We start from the raw sequence: 26645 nt of genomic DNA, 5'->3' as shown, positions 1-26645 counted from the left end.
TAAGGGACACTTATAGTTCTGAAAGTTCTACTGTTCAATATCATGGTCCCAGTACAGTTTTAGTCAGGTAAAGTGGGATCTGATAAATCTTATGAGCAGGAATCACCCACCCAAATCACACCCACTCGACATATAAGAAATAAGGGAGACGATTACCGACCATCGTAGCCATACATTGCCTCATTGTCCAACACGTGCAGCGTGGCTGCCAGGACTGGCGGAGCGGGAGCTTCTGGATCTCGATGGCGAATGCCGCCCGCTCCTGTGCCTGTGTGAAGAGTCCCCGGGGTGATGTTCAGCGTCACCGCGATTCAATTCTCCCTTGCAGTGTTGGGACTCGGGTGGACCCTCCTCAAGCTAGCGTTGTGCCTCTTCAGGCGTTGTGAAGAACCAGGATTTGTTACCGATGACTTTCAACTTGGCAGGGAAGAACATCATATACTTAAATCCCTTGTCCCTAAGGGCCCTTTTGATGCCCTCGAAGGAGCGACTTTCTCGTTTTACCTTCAGGGTGAAGTCTGAAAAAAAACGAATCGTCGCATTGTCATAAGGAAGGTCTCCAGTAACCCTTGCCGCTTGCAGGATCGCATCACGGTCTCGAAAGTTCAAAATGCGTGCTATGATAGTGTGAGGTGGAGCTCCTGGCTTTGGCTTCAGGATCGGGGCTCTGTGTGCTCTTTCAATAGAGAATAGTGGGGATAGTCTCTTGGGTTTCAGGTGATGTAGAGTAAGATCTTCGAGGAAGAGGTCCACACTGGTCCCCACCGCCCCCTCAGGTACCCCCACCACCCGTATGTTGTTGCGACGGGCTCGTCCCTCTTGATCATCCAGGTGCAGTGCCATTTCTCGATGTTGGTGGACTAATTGTTTAACCTTTTCCTCAAATTTACGTGTCACCGTTTGTAGCTCTGCGACATTCCCTTCTGTTGCCGTGACCCTATCGGAAGTTTTCCGCATATCCGCTCTTATGAGGTTCATCTTGATTGTAACTTTATCTATTTTCGTCTCCAGGTTGGTGCTGACTGTTTGTATCGCCGCCAGTGGTACGTGTGGTGAGAAAAGCCCTCACCCTGATTTTTAACCTTGCGTATATTTGATTTATTTTATCATTTGGGAAAGATCTGTTTTTAAAACTTTGAGAAGACCTGTTACTTTTGTTTAGCTCAGCACTGCGCTTCTTGTATTTTAATTGAGGAGACATTGGCTATTTTGCACACTATTCTTTGGGACTGTATTTCTGTGTCCTCCTGTGTTTTTGTCTCCGCTTCCCCGGTCCAACGCCGGCCTTGCTGCCGTTCGATTGGAGGGAAGCGGACACACCTCCTTTTTCCTGCCAACCGGCTTCCTAGTTATTTTTACTTCCGGGAGAGGGCGGGGATTGGAGCCTCACGCGCCCGGCCAGCTATTTAAACTCACGCTGGGTCGGACGCGCAGCGGACGTGCACAGCGGGCATGCCGGCGGCGCGCCAAAGGCAAGCCCGTCTGCGCCAAGGCCGGGACAAGGGTGGGTAATGCAGCACAACCTACTCTAAAAGTATTATATTCCTCTGAGACTTTGAGAAATCTCAATTATAGAGTCGTCTGTAAATGTCCCATTCTACCTGAAAAAATCTTTGGGGCTTGTTCCTGCTATAAATGCAGGATCAATCTTCCCTTTGAGTTGCCTACTGGCAAAAACAAAAGTAAACCTAGTCCTGTCAGTTCTAGTGGTTATGGCCAGCTTAAAGGAGGCTTAATTAATGCTAGATCTATGTGCAAACACAGTCATGATGTTAGAGATCTTATTTTAGATCATCAACTAGATTTGCTATTTGTTACGGAAACATGGCTAAAAGACTGGAGTAGTCAGCATGTTGCCGACTCTGTCCCATCCGGCTACTCGATATACAGGAAAGATCGAATGATAGGCAGAGGAGGGGGGCTGGCTATTATTTTACGTGATACCTTCTCCTGCACATACTTTGATCTTGAAACAATTAAAGGAGCAGAAAGGCTTGGCTTCTGCCTCTCCCTCAATGCCACTTCATGTTTTTCAGGAGCTCTTTTCTACCGCCCACCAGGCCAAAGTTCTACTTTTGTAGAGTCACTTGGTGACTCCCTGAGTTATCTCTTACTCAAATATGCAAACTTTACTCTTTTAGGCGATTTTAACCTTCACTTGGAGGGTAGTTCTGATCCAGGTACAGATAATTTTCTCCAAATATTAGACCTGTTCTTATTACAACAACTAGTGAGGGGACCAACACACCTGGCGGGGCATACTTTAGATGGGGTATGTTCTAATCTGGCCTGGCTATCGGCTGATACCCCTCTCCACAGGTATGGTCTGACCACTTCTCTGTCCCTTTTAGGCTCAGGGTCCCCCAGAAGTGCCATTTGGAGAAGTCCCCCAATGAATCCCACCAGGGGCCCAAATGGGCACATATTGCTGGAAATCCTAATCTATCGACTTTGGCGCAGGCCCTCACTCCTGCCTTGACAGGTAATACAGAATTAGATTCACGTTTATTTCAGTCCTGGACATCCAAAGCATGTAATACACTCTCCCCCCAGGAGAAGTGGAATAAGCATAAAAAACCTAACATTTTAAAAAACCCTTGTTTTACGCCCCTATTGGCCCAAGCCCATTTGCATTGTAAACAACTTGAGCGACAATGGAGAAAGTCGTATAATGATTAACAAAAAATAGTGTTCAAAAAGAGCAGGAAAGCTTACTTTCGCCAGATTAAACTGGCAAAAAAAGAATATTTTACTAATAAAATAAATGCAGCTAAGGAAGATCAGAAAACTATCTTTTCAATTGTGAAGTCATATACAAAACCTAAAGCGGAACAGAAGGAACTTCCGGCCTCGCAGAAATTGTGTAATAGTATTTCACTATTTTTTGAGGAAAAGATTCAAAAATTTCAAAGAGATTTTCCAGTTTACAATCGGGACTATGTTTTTGATCCACTTTCGGTGGAAAGCTCTATCTCTATTTGCACTTTTGAATCAGTCCCATTGGAGCTGACTCTTGCGGCAATAGAAAGGTGTAAATCAGGCTCGCCATTGGATGTCTGTCCCCCGACGATTCTTCATAAAATACTTGAGACAGTGAATCCCATCATCAATCACATAGTTAATTTCTCCCTTAGGACAGGTATTGTACCAGACGAGTAGAGGCTTGCGCTGGTAAAACCGTTAAAAAAGAAACAAAACATTGATTCGTCTGTACTTTCAAGTCTTCATCCGATCTCTCTCTTTCCCCTGTTAGGTAAAATAACAGAGACATTTGTTCATAAGGAACTAACTAAGTTCATTGAAGAGCAACAAATGCTCCATCCACAACAATCTGGCTTTCGACCAAAACACTCTACAGAATCGGCCTTCTTGGAAATATCTGACACTCTTAAAATGATTGCCGATAAAGGTAAGAGAGCGGTCTTGATTCTTTTGGACTTGTCGGCTGCATTCGACACCATCTCCCATGATATTCTTTTGAAACGTCTTGAATGCAGCGGCATTTCCGGTACGGTATTGGAAATGGATAAAGTCGTTCCTTTCTAACCGGAGACAAGCAGTTACCTTGGGTACGTTCCTTTCTATAGAACATAACCTTACGGCAGGGGTTCCTCAAGGGTCCTCTCTAAGCCCATTATTGTTTAATATATATATGACCCCGCTTATCTCTTTGATTGGATCATTTGGGATAGAGGTCACATCATATGCTGATGACACCCAGATGATCCTCTCTATAGAGAATGGCTCCGTGGAGGCTGAGACTAATTTTAAAAGTTGTCTGACCGCCGTTCTTCAGTGGATGAGGAATAATCAGCTAAAATGCAACACGGATAAAACAGAAATCCTCCCGATAGGGAATGATGTCCTCTTCCAACCCTCCAAATGGTGGCCTGACAGTGCGACTCCCCCGCCTGATGTGGTAGAAGTAGCTAGGAATTTGGGAGTACAATTTGACACCTCTCTCTCTTTCCTACCTCATGCCAAAGCAGTGGCTGGAATGTGCTTCAGCCTGATTAAATCTTTAAAGAATTTTTTTTTAATTCCTCCCTTTGGCAGCAAGGAAATATGTGGCTGTGGTTCTGATACTCTCGCGCCTAGACTGTTGTAACGGTCTCCTTGCAGGAGTTAATAAAGCTATTTTAAAGAAATTACAGGTTGTGCAACATGCGGCAGCACGATTAGTGCTTAAACTTCCAAGAAGATCTTCAGCCTCTGGTGCCTTGAATAGTCTACAGTGGCTCCCGGTGCATAAGAGAATTCTTTTTAAGATCCTCTTGATCACCTTTATAGCTAAGCTCAATGTGGGACGCGAATACCTGGCGGCATGCTTTGTCCCATACACAACAACAAGACTCCTTAGGTCTTCTTCACCAAATCTGCTTAAACTCCCCAATTTTAGATATAAATTGAAAGGAGGTAAGACTGCGGCTTACCTGAGTGCCAAAGCCTGGAATTTGCTTCCTGCTCATCTTAGGTTATGCAATACTGAATCTGTATTTAGGAAGACCTTGAAATCCTGGGTTTTCAGTGCCTCTGACGAATTTTGTCTAGCTTTGATCTACTCTGTCACAGGGCTTTTTCTCACCGCTACTCCAGCGCCAGGATACTCCTCACGGAGTGATAGTTGCGCTTTACAAATACCTCATCAAATCAAATCAAATGATTGATCCAAGGGATGGTTCCTCTGCAGGTGCAGCTTCTTCATTCGTTCCATCTGTGGCCGAAAGCTGGCGAGGGACCGCGTACTTGTCCATTTTGTTGAGTTGGACGGCTGCCGCGGTGCTTTTAGGCTTCGTCATGTTACTGCGTGGGTCTTAAGTTAAGTTGTGCGGTGGCAGCAGGAAGAGCTACGGTACCTCCGAATCGTAATATTGGTGCTCTTCGAGGATGGTGTGGTCCGAGGGTCTCGCTCTATCTCAGTCTGCTGCTCACCGTAGTTTAGGCTGCATGGGTGGCTGTATACTGGTCCGGACTATCTCGTGGCAGTGTCCGGGGTACGCCTGAGTCTGTTCCCCACCACAGCTTCAAAATTTGGATGTCGGCGGGTAGATATGGTGCCTATTTATTATGGAACCAGTAACCTGAAGGAGCCATGTAATGGCGGACGACTGTTGGCCGGATGTCACGATACAGTCTTTGTTTCAAGGCCTTTCACACAGACAAATGCAATGCCCGTCTTTATTCTGTCTGATTCACCCGCGCCAACGGGGGTGCGTGGAGCTGAGAATGGGCAGGAGAGGTGTTAGATCGTTTGGAGCCGTCCTGCGTGAATGTTGCTGTGTGGGTCTCTTCTATTCCCACCTCCCGCAACGTTCACTACCGCGGCAGTGTCTCGTTTGGATGCGCCAGGGTTTATTTAATGCAGCATTGCCGCTACAACAGTATAGTGGTTCTCCGCTGCAGTTGAGCGCCACCCTCACCCTTCACTCCCAAGGCCACCAGGCCGAGTTCCAATTTGTGGCACCCACGGTAGGGGGGGGGGATGGGGGGGGGTGGAAATGGAGAACCTCCCCCACTTCTCCTGGGGTCTCACCTGGCAGGAGAACTTCGGCTGTTGTGCTCGAGCGGCGCTCCTGGGGGGTGGGGGGGTGCCAATCGCTACCATTCACGTCAAAGGAAGCAGGCCGCCAGCCGTGGTGGTCGCGTGCTCTTCAGTCCAGGCCCAGAGTTCACGCCTCGGGCCGGCGGATTATGTGACTCCGCCCACTGCAATCGCAGCCGAAGTGCCGCCGGCGATGTCAGTCCTGCTGCAGTTTCTCTGCTATCTCCGTGCACGGAAGCCCGAGAGACGGTCCCCCTACGGCACCGCGTGTCGCAGGATCGTGTGCCAGCTCTCTATGTCCCTTGAGATGTCGGAGTGATAGACGGATTTATAGGGTATGCCGCAGGCCCTTACAGAGCTCGGGAACTACGCCGCCATTCCTGTCGGCGCCAAACCACGCCCCCCGACTGCTGCCCTTTTGATATTTTCTCAATGGACACCCTGCGCAAGGGAAGACTGGAGAACCTGGACAGGAGGAGAAATATCCATGGATCCTTGTGTTGAGAAGAACTTGCACCCAGTATAAACTGTCCTTAGTATAGTCTGGACTATTGACTAAACAAAAAGAAACATAATAAAACAATAATCGAAAGAAAGAGAATGTACTTGGAGACTGGGTCTATCATTGAAAAGTGAGGGGGGAAAAAAAATCCCCGTTGTGACCGCACACACATTAATTTTGTTTAAGCTAGGGAAGATTACGTGATTTTACCAGAATCACAGGATGTTTAGCCGGCGCTAAAACGCAAATGTGTTTCCTCAGTTCCACAGTCTACAACGCTAGCCATAAGACCACTGACTCTCCCCATCTCAGTTTCATGGCTTAATAATACTTAGAAGGAAGGGTTAGTCCTGTTAAAAAGTGTTTATTTTGGCAGGTCAAATTGACTATTTAAAACTGCACACCCAGACTAGTGTTAGGCGTGGAGACATGCTTTACGCTGTCACTGTAATGGTTCACACAATGAGTTCTGTAACCCATTAGGGACCTTCAACTTGAAGCCCTTGGTACACTATGGGATATATATGTACTATAATTGTACTAAAGTACAACAACATGCTACTCACAAACCTAGGAGTGGAGTACTCATCCTCTAGCACGCCTATCTTTTCTGTCAGGAGATCTCCACATATGTGATATTATTACTTGGTAGTAAATGTGGAAGAGCGCAATTTCAGAGGGACTTTAAGGTCAGCTAAGCTTTGTTGGTGAATAACACACCCTCCTCGTTGGTTAGGGGCAGCAAGGAAATAACAGAATTGCCTTCTGTCACCCCACTCGGCACTGGGTGCTGCCAGGAGGCTAACAAGACACTATAGCCACAGAGGGGAAGGCACCTTGCCAAAATCCAACAGGCAAGGTGCCGCCCCCGATCCTACATGCGAGTGCACTGCACGGTCTTGTATTACTTTTTATTTACCAGGCCCTGGCTCTGAGGCCACCCGGTATAGTGGATGCGAGGCTGGAGTGAGAGACGGGGTGGATGGAGTGCCCGGCACAGTCGAAGCACAAGAGTTAAATCGAGTGTTGTTGCTGCCAGTGCCTGACTGAGAGAACAGCAGCCACAGTATTGTTTTTGAAACAGGGCACATGCAGCGCGCATGCTCGATGCACAGCTCCTTGTTGTCAAGCACATCACAGGTGGTCAGTGCGCTAGTTTTAAAATGCGCGATCAACGCATTTCAGTGCAGTGAAACGGACACCAACACTAAAATGTGTGAGTCTAACCTCCAGCTCTGCCAAGTAACACACAAGGCGGGTTAAACCAACCCCTTTTGGATAAATCATAGTAATGAATGGCCCCGCATCCTGGTTTGGTGCGCCGGCCCTATAGGGTTTTTCACAATGGGCACACTGCTGAATGTGCATCGCCGGCCCGATGTGCACCGTGTGATCTATCTTGCTGCCGCTGGGCCTGTGTAGCGAAAGAGAGTTGTAGCACTGTCAGTGTCTGCCGGGAGCACACACAGCACTGGTCAGCCCCTGTATCCAGAGAGCCCCCACCTGCCCTAAGACCCGAAGCTGTGGTCCGGCCAGTTAGTGCAGGCTGCCTTCCCACAGCTGAGCTAGGCTGGTGCTGATCCATTCCAGCCTTTCATTTATTTTAGCAAAGCCCACAGCTCTGTTAAACCTTGCGTAATCACCTCAAGAGCGTTTCAACTATTTTAATGTCCACTCAAGACCACTACTAAGTGATGTAAGTAGAGATGAAGCCAAATTGGGTTTCCACGTATGTTTAATCCATACAAGAGAGAGCAGCTTAGACAACCACAATCAAGAAGTACATCGCCAGTGTAACCGCCCGAGTGGAACCTGGAACCCCACCTGACTCATAACATTCTATTATGAGAATACTACACACCTTTCCCCTTCAAATTAAAAAAAAAAAAAAACATTTGTATAATCAATGAAATTTACAAATAGTTGACATGTGAAATTAACATCTAACAAAATCATTCATTTTAACAGGTATTTTCCTGATGCGAGAACTCCTTCTTGGAATCGATATCTCATCATTTTGTCTAGGCACACTTTCCCCAGATACTACATTTGGATTCACAAGAGGAGCAATGCTTGTTGGTACATCATCTGGAATTACAGTTGAATCTACAGTGGTTTCACGAGTTTTTTGAACATTAGAAGAAGAAACACCAAAATCTTGTCCAGAAGAGCCCTCAAAAGCATCTAAGAAATTTTGAAAATCATCTCTATTCTCATTGATGACTATATCCTTTTGAGGCATAACATTAAATTTGCTAAAACCATTGTTAGACCTATACATAGACACCCGTCTAAAGTTCCAGATTTTCCCGTTTTGTACTCTGACAGCTTTGCTAAAAACCTCAATTACTTTGAGAGGGTCCGACCACTTTGACCACTTATTGTCTGGACACCCAAACTTGACACGTACTAAATCGCCCACTTTAATTTTATAGTTAGAAAAACGATCTTTACAATTTTCCCTTTGCATTTTGTCTTGATATTTTACTACACTTTCTCTGACAGCTTTAAGATCCACCAAAGGATCCTTAAGATCATTAGATTTTAACCACCAAGGCCTGAGTTTCGAACTAGCTTTCCTCCCCCTCAACATTTCAAATGGAGAGCAACCAGTTACAGAATGAGGAGAACTTCGATATGTAAGCAAAGTGGCTCTCAAAGCTTTCCTCCAGTCTATGTTACTTTTAATAGCTAACTGTATAGATTCTTTTACTACTCTGTTAAACCGTTCAACTTGACCATTGGCCATAGGGTTGTAATTTGACACTCTCTTATGGACAATACCACATTTATTTAAAAACAATTCTAGCTCTTTACTAATGAATTGTGGGCCATTGTAAGACAAGTTCAGCAGGCAAGCCTTCTCTACTAAAAACATTGTCCAGAAACTCTATAACTTGAGATGATGTAATTTTGTCTACAATTTTGACTTGTGGCCATTTCGAGAAGTAATCCACCAAAACTAAAGCAAAATCATTTTTCACAGGTGTAAGACACAAAGGGCCAATTATATCAATACCCAGTTTCTCCCATGGTCCTTGTGAATATTCAATCGGAGAGACACTCACCGATAGAGGTTTAACTGTCTTGTCACTTTTAGAGCAATGGGCACAGTCTCTAACCCATTTGTCCACCATGTTGTCAATGCAAGGCCACCAATAAAATTCCCTTAAACGTCTTTTAGTGCAGGACATGCCCATATGTCCTTCATGAGATAAATTGATTAAGTGATTTCTGATTCCTTGCGGGGGAACTATTTTATCACCCCTAGTTACAAACCCATGTGAGAACATAAGTTCATCCTTAATTTTAAAAAACGAACTGATATCTCCATTCAACTTCCTCTCTTCCGGCCAACCAACACGCAGATAATTTATCACACTATTCAGTGTCACATCCTTGGACATTTCTTTTACCCACAGTTCTTCAGAAATACTATCCGAACCCATACTGTGATTAATATCCTCCATGGTATATGCCACGTCACATTCTACTTTGTCCCTACCTGATTCTTGAATATCAGACAAAGGCAAAGAAAGTCGTGACATACAATCAGCATGTACATTCATTCGGCCAGGAATATACACAACATAACACTGATACTCTTGCAATTTAGCAGCTAGTCTTGCTAACCGCGCTGTAAGCGTTTTGCCACCACCAGCCGCTAACATGTTGATTAGGGGTTTATGGTCTGTCCTCAATTGAAACTGTGTTCCCCACAAAAATTGTCTAAAATGTTGGGCAGCCCAAGTACAAGCAAGCAACTCCCTCTCAATCGTGGAGTAGTTGAATTCCGCTCCACGCAGAGACCTAGAGGCATAAGATACTACAAACTCTTCTCCAAAATTCTTTTGCATCAGCACCGCCCCTAAACCTGTGCTACTAGCATCCACAGCTACTATGCATTCCCCACCAATCTCAAAAGGTCTCAAGAAAGGAGCAGAGCTGATATCATTTTTTAGAATTCCAAAGGCTAGATTCTGTTGCTCACCCTAGATGAATTTCGCATTTTTCTTCAATAGTTCACGTAAAGGAAATACTTTTGAAGAATAATTCTTCACAAATTTACTGTAGAATTCAGTTAAACCTAGAAAGGATAACAACTGCTCTTTTGTGGTAGGTGCCGGTGCTTGCTGAACGCTTCTCACATGGTCTAATTTAGGTTTAATTCCTTCGCTTGATATTTCATGACCTAAATACTCCACACTATTTTTCCTGAACTTGCATTTAGAGAATTTTAGTGTTAGACCTTTCTTTTGTATAGCATCTAAAACCTTTTTTAAATTAGAGTCATGTTCCTCGAAATCTCTCCCAAAGATCAAGATATCATCTTGAAACGCAATCGCCCCCGGACAATTCTCCAACACCTCTTTCATGATCCTCTGAAAAACTGAAGCTGCACTAGCTAGCCCAAACGGCATTCTTAGGAATTGGAACATGCCTTCGGGTGTAATAAACGCTGTTAGCGATTTGGACTCTTTGTGTAATACAATTTGATGATACGCACTAGCCAAATCCACCGTAGAAAACACACGTGCGCCTGAAAGGGTTGAGATCAACTCATGTATGTTGGGCAAAGGATGTCTATCGATCCAGATCTCTTTATTTAGGCTGCGTAAATCGGCACACAAACGCAAATCCCCATTACTCTTGAGAGAAAGAACCACCGGAGAAACCCATGGGGAAGATTCTATTGGTTCAATCACGTTCCTAGACACAAGATCAGCTAATATGTCTTTCAATTTGGTACGGTAAGCTAAAGGTACATTGCGGACCTTGTGTCTTACTGGTAATGTGGAGTCTTTAAGAATAATCTTATGTTTGAAATTTATGTATTCCCCAAGTGTATATTGAAATACTTTGGGATACAAACTTTTTATGGTTTGAACAAATGCCTCATTATCTGCAGAAATACTATACACAGGTGGCGAGGCATTAGGATCCAATTTGATCCCCAACTCTTGTTGATGTGGCCATCCTAATATGGATACACCTTTAGTTGCAACATACAAATTTTCCTTTGCTTCCTTTTCCTTTAAATGCAAAATTTACCCAAATGAAACCTTCCAGCTCAATTTTGTGCCCTGAATAACTGCCCGGTTTGATATCTGGAGGTAACAATTGTTTTCTGTCCCACAATTTTTCAAACAGATCCTTGCCAATGATAGAGTACCATGCACAAGAATCGATCATCATTAATACCTCTTTCCCATCAATTAATATCGTACCCAATGGAAAACCTTTGCAATTACTCCCCGTCACACAAGAGATACAATTGAATTCATTGAATTCTGTGGAAATATCTTCCTCATCATTTGTTACACAGTTAATTTTCTGCACTGACCTACACATTTTACCAAAATGGCCTGCTTTCTTGCACTTGACGCAAATTTTACTCCAAGCAGGACATCCTTAATAGTTACCTACGTGGTCGAAAATGCCACATCTGTAACATATAACAGGGTTACTTCTATTGTTGAATTTATTCTCCTTAAAACTAAAATCCTTTCTATTGGCAAATTGTGGTCTTTTTGTTGTAAATTGGTTTTTTACAAGTGATACCTCAACTACAGTATCTTGTACCTTAGTATTACATACTTGAGGTTGACCTCTGATTTCATTAACAAATTTCTCAGATTGTTCAATACCCTTGGCAATATTCACTACAGCACTTAAAGACGATTCAGTGCCTAACCACAATCGTTCTTGTATTTTCTTGCTTTTAGTCTTCATCATTATTTGATCTCTTAACACTTGTTCATAATTAATGGTATCAAATGCACAAGAACCTGCTAATGAACGTAAGGCAGATACATAACTTTCAATTGACTCATCCTCTTTTTGTGCGCGGGAAAAAAATTTAAATCTTTCCATCACAACATTGGTTTTCTTCCCAAACCTGATACTCATTTTTTTAACTGCGACTTCGAAAACATTTACTCCTTCTGTACTCTCTAAAGGCCCCCTAAACAATGTCTCAAAAGGTCTAATTTTCTTTTGGGGGAACAGCCATCCTCTTCTAAAACCTCTACATAGGCTATAAACATGGGGTACCATAGATCCCATTCCATTTTGGGCTCACCCGCAGAGGGTAAAAAATGTGGGGGTGCTGAAATATTGCAATATTTTTCTTATGCTTGGCAATCATGAAATATACCAAAAACCAAAATAAAACAAAGGAGAAAAAGAAAAAACTGTCTTTGCATAAGCGGTGTGCGAATCACCGAAAATAGTGCTCGCCTTTCTTTTCTTCGTGGAAATGCTCTTTAAATCGCCCTTGAAATAGCACAGAGACCGTGTTATTGTTCGAGTTCCTCACTAAATATGGCCGCCGAGAGCGTATGATGTCATCGCGCTCCCAGCATGCTCCGTGGGTTCTCAGCGCGATTCACCGTCATTAAATGATGAGCGTGGAAGGGCGCGGAGACCGAATCTTGCTGTGAAGTTCCAAAATCTGTTCCAAGTAAGTTGTATACTTTTGAACTCTTTGCAAACACTCGCAATCCAGGTAAAAATACTGTCCCAAAACGCTGCCAATCTTGAATCCAACACGCCTCAAAAATTTTCGTAACTGGCCAATTACACGCTTGTAGTTCACTTTCGCTCTCAAACTCCACAATTGTGTCCGCTTACTGGAGTCCTGCACTAAACAGCTGACGATCTCCCTGTCGGCATCGCACAGCAGACTTGACTCCTTAAATTCAGTCACTAGTACAGCCGCCGGTGCAATCACAGCACAACTCTTTGATACAGCCGCCGGTACGTGTGCATTCACGCACTTAAAATCAAAAAAAAATTCTTGATACCTTAAATCTTCTCTTGAAGTGAACGCTGTTCTCTCTTGATCCCGCTTGTCGCCAATATGATGCAAGTAGAGATGAAGCCAAATTGGGTTTCCACGTATGTTTAATCCATACAAGAGAGAGCAGCTTAGACAACCAAAATCAAGAAGTACATCGCCAGTGTAACCGCCCGTCACGAGTGGAACCTGGAACCCCACCTGACTCATAACATTCTATTATGAGAATACTACACTAAGCACAAACGGAAGTCATTTTTATGTCCTTATAATATGCGGAAAATGTTTTGTTCCTCGCACAATAAACTGTCAATCATAATATCATACCTAGGATGTTGACATGTTACACATAAGCACACCACGAACATTGAAATGTTAGACATAAGTAAACAGAAAACTTAGCAGCTATGAACCCGTGATGCGTGGTACTTGGCAGGGCCGGGAGTGTCAGGGTGAAAGATACCGCAGCAACTGAAACAGGACTGAGGCCCCGACATCTCTTCAGACTACAGCACCCCCTTCCCTCCAACCCGAGAGGGCCTTTGGCCTGACTCTCTGCTCCCTAGGCTCCTCCTCAGCGAGTCCAAGCTGAGAGGGAGGGTCTCACAGGGTCGAGGTGTGGGACGGGGAGGCGAGGTGAGATTGGGAGGAGGGCGGTAGGGAGGGGAGAAGAGGCTGCACAGGAGAAGTGGGAGGGGGGAAAGGCTGCACAGGAGAGGTGGGAGGGGGGAAAGGCTGCACAGGAGAGGGGGAAAAGGCTGCACAGGAAAGGTGGGAGGGGGGAAAAGGCTGCACAGGAAAGGTGGGAGGGGGGAAAAGGCTGCACAGGAAAGGTGGGAGGGGGGAAAGGCTGCACAGGAGAAGGTGGGAGGGGGAAAGGCTGCACAGGAGAAGGTGGGAGAGGGAAAGGCTGCACAGGAGAGATGGGAAAGGCTGCACAGGAGAGGTGGGAGGAGGAGAGGTGGGAGGGGGAGAGGCTGCACAAGAGAGGTGGGACAGGAAAGGCTGCGCAGGAGAGGGGGAGAGGCTGCACAAGAGAGGTGGGAGGGGGGAGAGGCTGCACAGGAGAGGTGGGAGGGGGAGAGGCTGCACAGGAGAGGTGGGAGGGGGAGAGGCTGCACAGGAGAGGCTGCACAGGAGAGGTGGGAGGGGCGAGGCTGCACAGGAGAGGTGGGAGGGGCGAGGCTGCACAGGAGAGGTGGGACGGGGAGAGGCTGCACAGGAGAGGTGGGAAGATAAGAGGCTGCACAGGAGAGGTTGCACAGTTGAGGTGGGAAGGGTAGAGGAGAGGCTGCAAAGGAGAGGTGGGAAGGGGAGAGGCTGCACAGGAGAAGTGGGAGGGGGAGAGGCTGCACAGGAGAAGTGGGAGAGGGAGAGGCTGCACAAGAGAGGTGGGACAGGAAAGGCTGCACAGGAGAGGTGGGACAGGAAAGGCTGCACAGGAGAGGGGGGAGAGGCTGCACAGGAGAGGTGGAGAAGCTGCACTAGAGTCAATCATAATATCATACCTAGGATGTTGACATGTTACACATAAGCACACCACGAACATTGAAACGTCAGACATAAGTAAACAGAAAACTTAGCAGCTGATGCGTGGTACTTAGCAGGGCCGGGAGGGTCAGGGTGAAAGATACCGCAGCAACTGAAGCAGGACTGAGGCCCAGACATCTCTTCAGACTACAGCAGCCCCTTCCCTCCACCCCGAGAGGGCCTTTGGCCTAACTCTCTGCTCCCTAGGCTCCTCCTCAGCGAGTCCAAGCTGAGAGGGAGGGTCACACAGGGTCGAGGTGTGGGACAAGGATGGGGAGGCGAGGTGAGATTGGGAGGAGGGAGGTAGGGAGGGGAGAAGAGGCTGCACAGGAGAGGTGGGAAGATGAGAGGAGAGGCTGCACAGGAGAGGGGGAGAGGCTGCACAGGAGGGGGGAGAGGATGCACAGGAGAGGGGGAGAGGATGCACAGGAGAGGATGCACAGGAGAGGGGGAGAGGATGCACAGGAGAGGGGGAGAGGATGCACAGGAGAGGGGGAGAGGCTGCACAGGAGAGGGGGGAGGTGGAGTGGCTGCACGGGAGAGGTGGTAAGGGGAGAGGCTGCACAAGAGAGGTAAGAAGGAGAGAGGCTGCACAAGAGAGGTAGGAAGGAGAGAGGCTACACAAGAGAGGTAGGAAGGAGAGAGGCTGCACAAGAGAGGTAGGAAGGAGAGAGGCTGCACAAGAGAGGTAGGAAGGAGAGAGGCTGCACAAGAGAGGTAGGAAGGAGAGAGGCTGCACAAGAGAGGTGGGACGGGAAAGACTGCACAGGAGAGGTGGGAGGGGGAGAGGCTGCACAAGAGAGGTAGGAAGGAGAGAGGCTGCACAAGAGAGGTGGGAAGGAGAGAGGCTGCACAAGAGAGGTGGGAAGGAGAGAGGCTGCACAAGAGAGGTGGGAAGGGGAGAGGCTGCACAAGAGAGGTGGGAAGGGGAGAGGCTGCACAAGAGAGGTGGGAAGGGGAGAGGCTGCACAAGAGAGGTGGGAAGGGGAGAGGCTGCACAGGAGAGGTGGGAAGGGGAGAGGCTGCACAGGAGAGGTGGGAAGGGGAGAGGCTGCCCAGGAGAGGTGGGAAGGGGAGAGGCTGCCCAGGAGAGGTGGGAAGGGGAGAGGCTGCACAGGAGAGGGGGAGAGGCTGCACAGGAGAGGGGGGAGAGGTTGCACAGGAGAGGTGGGAGGGGGAGAGGTTGCACAGGAGAGGTGGGACGGGGAGAGGCTGCACAGTTGAGATGGGAAGGGTAGAGGAGATCCTGCACAGGAGAGGTGGGAAGGGGAGAGGCTGCATGGGAGAGGTGGGAAGAGGAGAGGCTGCACGGGAGAGGTGGGAAGAGGAGAGGCTGCACGGGAGAGGTGGGAAGGGCAGAGACTGCACAGGAGAGGCTGCACATGAGAGGTGGGACGAGGAGAGGCTTCACAGGAGAGGTGGGAGAGGCTGCACAGGAGAGGTGGGAGGGGGAGAGGCTGATAGGGAGGGGTGGGAAGGGGAGAGGGGAGGATGCACAGGAGAGGTGGGAAGGGGAGAGGCTGCACAGGAGAGGTGGGAATGGTAGAGGAGAGGCTGCACAGGAGAGGTGGGAATGGTAGAGGAGAGGCTGCACAGGAGAGGTGGGAAGGGTGGAGGAGAGGCCGCATAGGAGATGTGGGAAGGGTGGAGGAGAGGCTGCATAGGAGATTTGGGAAGGGTGGAGGAGAGGCTGCATAGGAGATGTGGGAAAGGGAGAGGCTGCTCAGGAGAGGTGGGAAGGGGAGAGGCTTCTCAGAAGAAGGCTGCACAGGAGAGGTGGGAAGGGGAGAGGCTGCACAGGAGAGTTGGGAAGGGGAGAGGCTGCTCAGGAGAGGTGGGAAGGGGAGAGGCTGCACAGGAGAGGTGGGAAGGGTGGAGGAGAGGCTGCATAGGAGATGTGGGAAGGGTGGAGGAGAGGCTGCACAGGAGAGGTGGGAAGGGGAGAGGCTGCACAGGAGAGGTGGGAAGGGGTGAGGCTGCACAGGAGAGGTGGGAAGGGGAGAGGCTGCACAGGAGAGGTGGGAAGGGGAGAGGCTGCACAGGAGAGGTGGGAAGGGGAGAGGCTGCACAGGAGAGGTGGGAGGGGGAGAGGCTGCACAGGAGAGGGGGGAGGGGGAGAGGCTGCACAGGAGAGGGGGGAGGGGGAGAGGCTGCACAGGAGAGGGGGAGGGGGAAGAGGTTGCACAGGAGAGGGGGGAGGGGGAGAGGCTGCACAGGAGAGGGGGGAGGGGGAGAGGCTGCACAGGAGAGGGGGGAGGGGGAGAGGTTGCACAGGAGAGGTGGGAGGGGGAGAGGCTGCACAGGAGAGGTGGGACGGGGAGAGGCTGCACAGTTGAGATGGGAAGGGTAGAGGAGATCCTGCACAGGAGAGGTGGGAAGGGGAGAGGCTGCATGGGAGAGGTGGGAAGAGGAGAGGCTGCACGGGAGAGGTGGGAAGGGCAGAGACTGCACAGGAGAGGCTGCACATGAGAGGTGGGACGAGGAGAGGCTGCACAGGAGAGGTGGGAGAGGCTGCACAGGAGAGGTGGGAGAGGCTGCACAGGAGTGGTGGGAGGGGGAGAGGCTGATAGGGAGGGGTGGGAAGGGGAGAGGGGAGGATGCACAGGAGAGGTGGGAAGGGGAGAGGCTGCACAGGAGAGGTGGGAATGGTAGAGGAGAGGCTGCACAGGAGAGGTGGGAATGGTAGAGGAGAGGCTGCACAGGAGAGGTGGGAAGGGTGGAGGAGAGGCCGCATAGGAGATGTGGGAAGGGTGGAGGAGAGGCTGCATAGGAGATTTGGGAAGGGTGGAGGAGAGGCTGCATAGGAGATGTGGGAAAGGGAGAGGCTGCTCAGGAGAGGTGGGAAGGGGAGAGGCTTCTCAGAAGAAGGCTGCACAGGAGAGGTGGGAAGGGGAGAGGCTGCACAGGAGAGTTGGGAAGGGGAGAGGCTGCTCAGGAGAGGTGGGAAGGGGAGAGGCTGCACAGGAGAGGTGGGAATGGTAGAGGAGAGGCTGCACAGGAGAGGTGGTAAGGGTGGAGGAGAGGCTGCATAGGAGATGTGGGAAGGGTGGAGGAGAGGCTGCATAGGAGATTTGGGAAGGGTGGAGGAGAGGCTGCATAGGAGATGTGGGAAAGGGAGAGGCTGCTCAGGAGAGGTGGGAAGGGGAGAGGCTTCTCAGAAGAGGCGACACATTAGAGGTGGGAAGGGGAGAGGCTGCACAGGAGAGGTGGGAAGGGGAGAGGCTGCTCAGGAGAGGTGGGAAGGGGAGAGGCTGCTCAGGAGAGGTGGGAAAGGGAGAGGCTGCTCAGGAGAGGTGGGAAGGGGAGAGGCTGCTCAGCAGAGGTGGGAAGGGGAAAGGCTGCTCAGCAGAGGTGGGAAGGGGAAAGGCTGCTCGGGATAGGGAGGGGTGGGAAGGGGAGAGGCTGCACAGGAGAGGTGGGAAGGGGAGAGGCTGCTCAGGAGAGGTGGGAAGGGGAGAGGCTGCTCGGGAGAGGTGGGAAGGGGAGAGGCTGCTCGGGAGAGGTGGGAAGGGGAGAGTCTGCTCGGGAGAGGTGGGAAGGGGAGAGGCTGCTCGGGAGAGGTGGGAAGGGGAGAGGCTGCTCGGGAGAGGTGGGAAGGGGAGAGGCTGCTCGGGAGAGGAGGGAAGGGGAGAGGCTGCTCGGGAGAGGAGGGAAGGGGAGAGGCTGCTCAGGAGAGGTGGGATGGGGAGAGGCTGCTCATGAGAGGGGGGAGAGGCTGCTCATGAGAGGGGGGGAGGCTGCTCATGAGAGGTGGGAAGGGGAGAGGCTGCACAGGAGAGGTGTGGAGGGTAGAGGTGAAGGGTGATGCAGACGGGGAGAGGTGAAGGGTGATGCAAGCGGGGAAGGGCCATAGCGTGACGTGGGGGAGTGGAGAGTGTAGTCTACTACAGAGAGTTAAGGTTTTCCAGAAGCGGGGAGGTGAGAGGTGGACCGGAAGACTCCTACCTGCTCAGAGCCCTCTCTCCCTCGGCCTAGGACGGTGAAGATGACAATCCGAGGTCTGCGGTGATGCCTGGGGTCAGAATATGAAGGTCACCGCACAGGCAAAGGATCCTTCCACCCCTACAGCTGCTGAAGCCGGAAGAAGAGGGCGGAAGTGACCGTATTCACTGCTGGTGCTGTCTCTGCCCCGCTGACCCGGAAAAGGCTGTACTCACTGCCGGCCTGAGAGTAACTGAAAGAGACAACGGACTAAGCAGTAACACGGACTGCAGTGACCTGGTCTCTGACCAGGCCTCGATGCTGAAACCAGCTGCGGCCGAAGGAGGAGAAGAAACCGAACCTCGAATGGAAAGTATGTTGGGGTGTCGAGTTTAACACCGTCCCCAACACTCACCCTGTGTATGGCAGGGGAAGGAGATGTGTGTCTGTCCTAAGCCCGCCAAAACTCACCCCTGTGTATATCAGGGGGAAGGAGATGTGTGTCTGCCCTAAGCCTCGCAGCCTTTCAGAGCAACGTTGAGGGGAGCAGCAAAGCTCAGCAGCGTCGATGACAACAGCAGACCCCGGGCTCTGAAGAGGGGACGAAGGAGAAGTAGAAACATGGATAGAGTGCATTGGACGTGGGAGGGGAATGAGGAAAGAGCCGCTGCAAGGACTTGAAAGTTGAGCCAGACGGAAAAAGTATTTTCAAACAAATATTTATTTATTTATTTGATTTTAATTAAAGACTAGAAAAACAGGCATGAGCACAGTGCATGCCATAGGATTAGTTCAGACACTTGTGAGACATGGACAGCGTGTATCAATAATGCATATACTGTGACATGGGATGCACATATCTGTGCGATACAAGTGATTCTCTCAGTGCTGCTGTATTCAAGTACAGATTCAAAATATACCACATTTAGTGTGTAAGTCATTAGTTCACTGATTATTTTTACTATAGATCCTTAGGTCGGCAGTTAGTGCATGATTGACCCACGTACATCGACATCTCTCACTGTCAGCATTTCCCTCAGACTGGAGCGCTAAGCAGGGTCTGCGTGGGCCCCAGATATCCCTTGGTTATGCCTGTGGAAACTGCATCGATGCATACTCTACCACTGTCTTTCCTCTGGTAGCAGCATCCTTTAGGCAATAGCAAATCCCCTATTTTAGGGTAGGCCTTTTCATCCGAACCCAGAGCAGTCTACACTTAGTTGGAAGATTCAACAATCTCCTTATTGATTTGGGGGACGTTTTTAACATATCCCAAAAGCATAATAAAAGAAGTGTACTCCAGCTGTGTGCCTAATATCTTCATATGAAATGCAATTCATTTGATTAATATGACCCAATCAGAGGACATTCCCGTGCCAAGTGAAAAACAGCAGCTTTATTGCTCATGCAGCGCACACAATAAGAAGGCCTGTCTGGGTCTCTTCTGTGTAAGAAACCGAGAGCAGTATAGTCTATTTAGAAATTTTAAATGAAGTAGTTTGTGTCCATAGTTTACTGATTTAGCTTGAGCAGATTAGAATATTCTACACTTCATGTCTAATATCCTCCCATGTTGCAATTCCCATGTTTCAAGGGCCTTGTTAATTGCTGTAGCACAATATTCGGTGTATAAATAATACAGTTATTATTATTATTATTATTATTATTTATAGAGCGCGACAGCTACTTCCAACGGAAGTGTCTCGGCGCTAGCGTCCTACAGGCACAAGAGATAGAGCGGAGAGAGGGTTGCGGCAGTCTCTAGGGTAGCCTGAATAGCCAGGTCTTCAGGGCCCTTCTAAACGGGAGTTCCTTATCAATCTGTCTGAGATCATTGGGTAGAGTGTTCCATAGCATCGCCGTTTTCACGGAGAACGCACGTCCACCTGTCCTAGTCTTTCTAAACCGTGGAGTGATCAGAAGATTTTGATTGCAGGATCTAAGAGTTCTTGGCGGAAGATATTTCTGCAGTCTGTTTCAGATAGCGGGGACCTATCCCTCTAGTTGCTTTATGAGCCAACACGAGGGCTTTAAACTGCACTCTTTTCATTACAGGCAACCAGTGTAGGCTTTGCAAATGAGGCGAAATGTGATACCGTAAAGGCACATTCCTCAAAAGCCTAGCCGCAGCGATTTGAATACGCTGCAGTCTTCTCATCAAGTAGTCCGGGAGGCCAATGTACAGACTGTTAGCGTATTTAAGTTGGGATGTGATGAGGGCGTACACCACTGCCTTCCTGCAGTTCATAGGGAGAAAACGTAAAAATATTCGTAGTGCCTTCAGTCTCCAAAAACATTGGGAGGAAATATGCATGATTTGAGACTTGCCAGACAGTTGCGAGTCAAACCTGACCCCTAGGTTCCTTGCCACCGTTACCGGTATCGGAGGCGGATTCAATTCTGCTGGCCACCACAGCTCCGTCCGTGGAGGAGTAGGTTGATTAAAAAAATAGGACCTCAGTCTTATCAGTATTCAATTTGAGACAATTTTCAGTCATCCAGGAGGAGATATTTAATAGGCATTGCTTAAAATTGATAAAAGCTGAGTCACCATGTTCCTTAAAAGAGAAAATCAGTTGTGTGTCGTCTGCATATGAGACAACTCGCATACCCCATTTCTCAATGATTAGTTTAGAAAGCCTACCTCTACCTCCAGGATTTGTGATCATTTGAGTGTGTGGGAAAAATCTGTAGGTTCGTCTGGGAAAGAGGGCCAGCTTGCTGACACAGAATGCCACAGTTGAGATAATAAAACATGTCTATGGCAGTCATCTCCCTGGTTTCTTAAAATTGTTATAGTGTCATAAATGCATTGTTTATGTACAGCTTCCCCAGCCTCACCTGGCTTGATGAGGCTTCCCCAGCCTCACCGAGCCAGCCTTCTCTAGCCGATTTAACTCTCTTATCAAGTGTTGGCGGGATTGTTAAGGAGTGGGATGACCAGGGAGTATACCCACTGCAACAGGCAACAGTTTGTATTAGCAGTAGTGATTTAGGTAACTTCAATGCAACACTGGTTTTTAAGTCTCCCTCTTCTTCCTGGTCATCCTCTTATCAGAAGATTGGCCGCACAGCACTGTGGCTAAAACCAGGATGCTGCTTAGTAGGACTGCGCTGCATGATAGTATCTCTCTAAGTCAGGCACTGCAAACCCCCCTTTAAAATATGGCATTTTGAGCCACCCCCAGTAAACTCTTAAGACTTCCTCCTTCCCATACCAGCCGGGACAACAGAAACCTCCGCTTAACAAACAAAGATTTACCAAAAGGGATGGCCATGTTGTTGAATAGCTACATACATCTTGGCATTACAATACATTTTAATCTCAGCAACGGTGCCAAACATTAATAGTGGCAAATTTATCCACCATTCAACCTGCCTACTAAGCTTTTTAGTTATCGGGCCATAGTCGGCTAGCAGTGAGGAGAAACACTCTGGTTCTAATAATTCTCGTTACAGGCCAGCTAACTGCAGAACAAGAATTTATTTTAATGCCTTAGAGAATTCTACAGTAACATTGTTCAATCCAGGGGCCTTTTCTCCCAAAAAAGCCATCGATAGCCAGTATGATTTCCTGTGCATCAATCTGCTCCTGCCCTCCCCTCAATCCTTATCAAATTTATCTCCAAGTATTGGTCCATGTGGGAAAGATCAGCAGTTATCTTACTCATGTACATGTTCTCATAATAGGATGGAAACTCCTGCACTATTACAGCATTTCCCCAGAGGAAAGTCTAATTGAGCGAATAATATGCTGATCACCTTTCTTCAACAGCTATGAAAGGGTTTCACTGGGACTTTTCCTTTCTTCGTAACTGCAAGGCAGTGCATCCCTGGCCAGATAGTGGCTCTCCCTATCTGCTAATTACCTGCTCATGAGCAGCAACTCATTTATGAGTATTTTGGGGCCATGGTCAATCTCATATTTCCTTTCCCGGTCCGCTAATGCTTTCTCAATCTTTTCTAGCTATTCACGTACTGAGTTCTCTCATTGTGTAACCTCTAATTTAGACCTTAAATGTCTCCCAGACTATGGGGAACCTTGCATCGAGCCCATCTTCATATTGAACATTTTCAATAATAGCCATCTGCATGTCGCTTTTAACAGCAGTGTCCCAGAGGGCTCTCAAGGAAAGCACTGTATTTATTGTGCTATTCAAATATATGGGCACACTGAGGAAGAAATGAGATGGACCTGGGCAGACTTGAAAACGACGACTGGAGCCAGGCATGCAGATACCTGAATCAAGTGGCAAAGAGGGCAGGTTTCCAACTGATCCAGCTTAAAACATTTCACAGGGCATATTACACGCAGACACACATGCTTTGGGCAGGGCGGTGGATGATCTCTGCCTGCGCTGCCTGAGGGGTACTCTAATTCACACTCTATGGGACAGCCCGGAGATTCAGGAGTATTGGGAGCGGATTGGCGCACAGACGCACTGGGCCAGGAGATACAGCTTCCACCACACCTGATAGCCCTGGGCATTGGAGGGAGGGGTGGGGGGAGACCATCTTTAGATAGATATGCACTGATTTTCAGTAACTTAGCCCGGATGGTGGCCTGTCGTTACCTCCTCAGATATTGGGAAGCGAAGGCGTTGCCAACTCAGCTGGAATGGAAGGAAGGTATGGGCTGGTGCATGAGAGCAGAAAGGCAAATTTACCGGACTCAGGGATGTCCCTGTAAGTTCAAAAGAATTTGGGGCCAATGGATGGAACTGAAGGAAAGGTGAGGGTAACTTGCCAACGGAGGGTTGAGGAAAGTGGGGAGGGAGATCTGACTCGTACTTGGTACTCAGTGACAGGGCGATGCAGTCCTACAGAGGAACTGAAGATTTGTTGCAGTGAACAGCAGTCCGAAATTGTATAAATTAGAAATGATGTACATTTTTGGCCACATGCCTATACACAAGCCTTCTGTATCGGTAGAGACGAGGGTTGTTCTTGTTTAATGTTTTGTCTAAAACACAAAAATAATTTTCAACAAATATATGGGCACCAGGGCCCAGATGCCTGAGGGATCTACTGAATCCTCTGTATTAAAAGGGAACACCTGTACATCAGGGGTTTGAGTGAGAGGGTTTACATCAGGGGTTGTGAGTGAGAGGTCGTGAGTGTGTTTAAAAGTGAGAATGAGTACTAGTGAATGTATGTTTGTGTATGAGCAACAGTGAACGGGAGTGAGTATGAGTGAGTGGGAGTGTGAGTGGGTTAGACTGAGTGAGAAGGAAAGCGAGTGAATGAGTGAGTATGAATGAGAGTGAGAGAGTGCATGTAGGAATATGTTTGCATGTTTTATGCTTGTACGCAAGTGTTTGGACTTGAGATACTCAATATAATTCTGAGCTCAGGAGGGCACCCGAGATAACATACTGCTGCTGGCATATTTAAGGGATTTCTTGGCATAAGGGAGTGCACATAGTGCAAAATGCAGGCTCTGACATAATGGAAGTAATTCTTGATATAGGGGCACCCATAAAAAAGTACTGGCACTGGCATACTGGAGTAAATTCTTAGCATGGGGGTATCCGAGTCAAAATGCTGGCTCTGAGACATTGGAAGTAATTATTGGCACAAGGGAGGGCACCTACAGCAAATACAGACCCTGAAATAGTCGATGTAATATATTTAAAAAAAAAAAAGTTTTTAAAAACTTCTTTTTATTGGCATTTCGTGTAAAAACATAAGCAATAAACATAATACTGCAGTTACATTATATAGCCATTGCAACATCTGGTTGCCTAGGGAGACATAACATTCACAGGATGACATTTTTGAGTTTTGTCTACGTTGCAAGAGAGAGAATACATTCTCGTGGTGCGCTCCCCACCAATTGAACATACAGGTCATATTATTATCACATTTCCTCCCCAGCAGTCTGAACAGTAGGTATCCACCCGGTGCGGACCTGAGACCTGTCTCGTGTACAGGTAGGGTCAGGGATCATCCGCAGCAGCAGAACCTAGCCAAATCGTGAATGGGGACCATATGTCTTTGGGACAGGATTCTGTCGGTAGTAATTCCCAATAGAAGGTCAATTGGTCTCTGCAGTATGTGATGTCTTTTATCCACTCTCTTGTGGTTGGGGGAAGTGGCACCCCAGTGCAAGGCCACTTGTCTCTGCCAGCAGCAGTTACATTGCTGTGAGCCGCCTTGCCAATGGTGGAACAACTTGGACAAGCCCCAGCAGCTCCACCAGTGGTGTGCTAGTCAACTCTTGCCCAGTTATATTCTTAATATGATGCAGTATTGTCAACAAGAAGTTGGCTATTGGCCTGCACTGCCAAGCTAGGTGGATGAAGGTCACTTGATGGGCCCCGCACCGCCCGCAGGTAGTGTCTGGTCTCAGCCCCATGCGATGAAGCTGTGTCAGAGTGCGGTAAAGGCGATATATATTTGAAGTGGATGAGCCTTAGGCGATAATTGGGAGACAATTGTTCTAACTGCCTACAGCAGAAGTACCACTGCTCTTCTGTTATATCCTCCTCTATGTCCTCCTCCCATGCTCTGCGTGATTGTGGTACAACTATGGGGAAATCCTTCTGTGTGATGGTGTAAATGTGAGACACTAGTTTACGGCCTGATGCCACCGCGATTATGTTTTCTAGCACCGGCAGTGACAGAGGCGGGCTTGGAAATGTGCTGAATCTGCTCCGGCACGATGCACGCAGTTGGTAATATAATAACGTGTCCACCGCTGATTGAGGTGCAGAGCTGCACATTTGTTGAAGCGTTAAGAAAGTATCCCCTGGGTAAAACTCCTTACCGGTGTGAATGTTGTTTGAGTGCGCACGTGCCTGCGCATTTCCATCCATGAGTGGTGGGAACAACGGGTTATACGCCAGCGGTATTGATGGAGCATATAATGTGTCGGTTTTGGCCCGTTTGCAGAGCCCTCCCCAGGACCACCGTAGCGTTTCAGTGGTGTCGATTTCATGTCGTTGGCGTTTGTATTTTTGGTATAGTGCCGTGCGTAAGAAAAGTGGTGCTACCCTGTCTATCTTGACTGCCACATGTGGCTGAAATGGTATGGGGTGTAGCCAAAAGTGCAAAAATTGTGCCTGGGTGCTGTATGCATAGAGTGCGAAATCCGGAGCGTCTAGTCCCGTCGTAATATTTAACATATGGGGACATCTATGGCAAAATGCTGGTGCTGGCATACTGGAGGTGCTTATGGGCCTCAAGTAATGCCACCATGGCATACTGCTGTGTCTAGTAGGGTGAAGCAAGATATGGTAAAATGTTGGGTCTGAAATACAGGTGGTAATTGTTGACATGCGAGTCAAGCTATATGGGCAGTATCAATGGCAACATTATAGGACTGCAAATTGTATGCAGTTCTTGTCATAAGGGATGCCCATGACAAAATGCTGGTGTTTGCAGATAGTTCGTAACATATGGGGAAAAGCTACGGCAAATTTTGAAAAAAATGGGATGAATTCCTGGCAAGTATTATGCCCCACCACGTTCCAAGATCACTAACCTTTACTGGAGATAACCCCTCGTTAGACTATTCAGGGCATGCATTGCAGCACCTACAACTAACAATTGGGAAAATCAAGTCCCACAACATCAAGTTAAAAAGCTGATGAGGGCAAGGTAAACAAGCATTGGCATAGCCAATAGGTCTCGCCTTTGGGACCTTACAAGTGTTTAGCCATGCAACAGTGATGTTGTTGCACCAAGAAAATTGTGCTACATAACTAAATACTTATAAGGTCCCAAAAGCGAGACCTATTGGCTATGCCAATGCTTGTTTATGCGACGGTCCGCAGCGTGAGGTTTTTTTTATGCACAGTGCAGCTGCTGCTGCTAGGCAAATGGCCGCTCATCTCACCACTCGCACGGTGGGCGGCCGGCTGTGGTATGATCCTACAATGGATCCAACCCCGCCCGCTTGCTGTGATTTACTGTGCTGCTGGCACCTCACACTGACAATTATGAGGAACCACAGCATGGGGCTTGGCTCAGCACGCATGCGCTTGCCCTTATTTTCCTTTATAGACATTAGCTCCAGCTGTGGGCCCAGGGCCGGAGGACTGGCCTCAGTCTCTTGTCACGTGGATCTGGAGGCGGTGAGTCTCTGCAATTTATAAATGCAGCGCTGCAAGTATGCACCAGGCCAAGCGCAACTTTTGGAGTCGGCACTGGCAGTGAATGTATTTTTAAATATTCGAGGCATACGGTGCATGCACTCCACAGCTTATGGTCTACACCTGTCCTGCCAGGCCGCCCACCCTGAGTCCCAGGAGCTAAGTTATTGGCCTCACCGGCCACCATGAATTATTTCCGAGCAGCTGGCATTCTCAAGGCCACTGGGTGAAGGAGACTGCACTGCTCCATCCCGC

The 26645-nt window shown here is 48.2% G+C and overlaps 2 protein-coding genes across 3 annotated transcripts in view; one reads left to right on the top strand and one right to left on the bottom strand.

Annotated features, from left to right (window-relative positions):
• LOC146799908 (uncharacterized) overlaps positions 1 to 18515 on the bottom strand; it is a 123877-nt gene extending 105362 nt beyond the window's left edge. The window contains exon 1 of one of the 2 annotated variants that reach the window (XM_085620840.1): positions 18319 to 18515. The gene's annotated coding sequence lies outside the window, so the exon portion shown is untranslated. The remainder of the gene's footprint in view (positions 1 to 18318) is intronic. The other variant, XM_085620841.1, reaches the window with a different exon arrangement.
• Positions 18516 to 18547: 32 nt separating this feature from the next.
• LOC146799907 (uncharacterized) overlaps positions 18548 to 26645 on the top strand; it is a 240497-nt gene continuing 232399 nt past the window's right edge. Inside the window, exon 1 of the mRNA XM_085620839.1 lies at positions 18548 to 18667. The gene's annotated coding sequence lies outside the window, so the exon portion shown is untranslated. The remainder of the gene's footprint in view (positions 18668 to 26645) is intronic.

Source organism: Triturus cristatus, chromosome 8, assembly GCF_964204655.1.
Source record: "Triturus cristatus chromosome 8, aTriCri1.1, whole genome shotgun sequence".
Lineage (NCBI taxonomy): Eukaryota > Metazoa > Chordata > Amphibia > Caudata > Salamandridae > Triturus > Triturus cristatus.
Note: the sequence above shows the minus strand (reverse complement) of the source record. Positions and strands in the feature narration are given on the sequence as shown.